Source organism: Salvelinus sp. IW2-2015, unplaced genomic scaffold, assembly GCF_002910315.2.
Source record: "Salvelinus sp. IW2-2015 unplaced genomic scaffold, ASM291031v2 Un_scaffold776, whole genome shotgun sequence".
Classification (NCBI taxonomy): Eukaryota; Metazoa; Chordata; class Actinopteri; order Salmoniformes; family Salmonidae; genus Salvelinus; species Salvelinus sp. IW2-2015.
This window is the reverse complement of record NW_019942609.1, coordinates 439,824-442,238: the sequence shown is the minus strand read 5'-3', so window position 1 is coordinate 442,238 and position 2,415 is coordinate 439,824.

Sequence of the window (2,415 nt, the reverse complement as noted above, 5' to 3'; positions counted from 1 at the left end):
ACCGTTACAAGAAGACGGACCAAATGACCTTTTGACCTCAATGTCAATTTTATTTGCTTTTGGGAGACAGAGAGAGAACCGTTAAGGTTAGAACACAATTTACCTCAGGAAACTCTAAGGTCCTCCCGATCTGTGCAAGCCTAACCTTGACCTTGTGGCATTAACCCTTAACAGTTAAAAGAAGGTGTTTTACATCAAACAGTTTACAATGACATCTCTCCCATAGGAAACATTGCTCGCACCTCTAAATTCAACCTGAAGCCTATGTGGGTTATGAATGTCTTATGAACCTGTCTTTGATGACAATCCATCAGGCACTATGAGGTCTACCTGTGTGATTCTAAGCTTTTGAGCAACCGGAAGTGTAAAATCACCCTAAAAGTGTTTTGCAATACCCAACCAGCAGTTTGTGAAATAGTGCATTCAACCTGTAAATCAGTCAGTTCTTAACGTATAGACTTAAAACTCAGATTCTGTAAAAGCATACCCCATCAGGTATGTTTTACTTATAGCTTCCTGTGACAACCGGAAGTGCCTTAAATGGTGTCATAGATGCTGTTTTGAAGGGTTAAAAGTCAGAACTTTCAAAACTTCATATATGTGATTAGCAACCTTCATGAACTGTAAATCAGTCATTTCTCCCAACAGATGTCAAAGAAAAGTCTCTCACACAACAACACACACAAAAGCAGGATGGAGTGAAAAAGTACGGTGCTTAAAGACAACAAAGCCTGCAATGGCATACATTATCTCCAGGCCGTGCCGAGTTCAACGAGATGCCCCGCTTTACCGTAGCTCGCTCGGTCTGAGCGCAGCGACCGTTACAAGAAGACAGACCAAATGACCTTTTGACTCCAATGTCAATTTTATCTTTTGGGAGACAGAGAGAACCGTTAAGGTTAGAAGCACAATTTACCTCAGGAAACTCTAAGGTCCTCCCGTCTGTGCAAGCCTAACCTTGACTGTGTGCATTAACCCTTAACAGTTAAAAGAAGGTGTTTACATCAAACAGTTTACAATGACAATCTCTCCCATAGGAAACATTGGCACCTCTAAATTCAACCTGAAGCCTATGTGGGTTATGAAGTCTTATGAACCTGTCTTTGAGACAATCCATCAGGCCACTATAGGTCTACCTGTGTTGATTCTAAGCTTCCTGGAGCAACCGGAAGGTTAAAATCACCCTAAAAGTGTTTGCCATACCCAACCAGCAGTTTGTGATAATAGTGCATTCAACCCTGTGTAAATCAGTCAGTTCTTAAGTATAGACTTAAAACTCAGGATTCTGTAAAAGCTACCACCATTTTAGTGCAAAAGTGCTCTTAAAATGGGTCATAGGTGCTGTTTCGAAAGGGTTAAAAAAGTCAGATCTTTCCAAAACTTTAAGTGTGTGATTAGGCAACCCTCATGAACTGTAAATCAGTCATTTCTCGAAACAGATGTCAAAAAAAGCTCACACACACACACAACAACAAGCAAAGGATGATTGAGTTATGTGCTGCACACAGAGCCTTGAAATGCGTTTTAGGGGGATCCAGACTTCCAACCCGCTCTGGGAGCACTTTCACGGGCAAAAATCAGTGGGTGTTGGCCTGAGTGATTTATGGAGGTTTTCCAAAAAAGTCAGAAAATATTCTGGTTTTTTTCTGGAAAATATTTTTGTTTTTTTTCTCGAGTCAATGGCCTGAGTGATTTATGGAGTTTTTCCAAAAAACTCGAAAAATATTCTAAGTCCAAACTTTTCGTGCACCGGTATTTTTTTTCGAGGACCAGGATTGAAATTGCGTTTAGGGGCATCCGGACTTCCATACCCGCTCTGGGAGCACTATTCGACGGACGAAAATCAATGGGTGTGGCCTGAGTGATTTATGGAGGTTTCACAAAAAGTCAGAAAATATTCTGTTTTTTTTCTGAAAAATATTTTTGTTTTTTTTCTCGAGTCAATTGGCCTGAGTGATTTATGGAGTTTTCCAAAAAACGTTTAAAAAAAATGTATTTTTTGGGTTACCAGGCGCATTTTCCGGATGAAATGCGTTTAGGGGCATCCGGACTTCCATACCCGCTCTGGGAGCACTATTCGACGGACAAAAATCAATGGGGTGGCCTGAGGTGATTTATGGAGGTTTTCAAAAAAGTCAGAAAATATTCCTGTTTTTTTCTGAAAAATATTTTATGTTTTTTCTTCTCGAGTCAATGGGTCTGGCCTGAGTGATTTAAGGAGGTTTCCCAAAAAAAGTAAAAAAAATATATTTTCATGTTTTCATGTCATTTTTCAAAACGGTTTTAAATGCTTTTAGGTGTCATCCAGACGTCCATGGAGCACTATACTACGGCCCCAAATCAATGGGTGCTGGCCTGAGTGTGTTTGGGGGGTGATACGTTTTTTCTAATTTATTCACATTTTTGACTTCATAG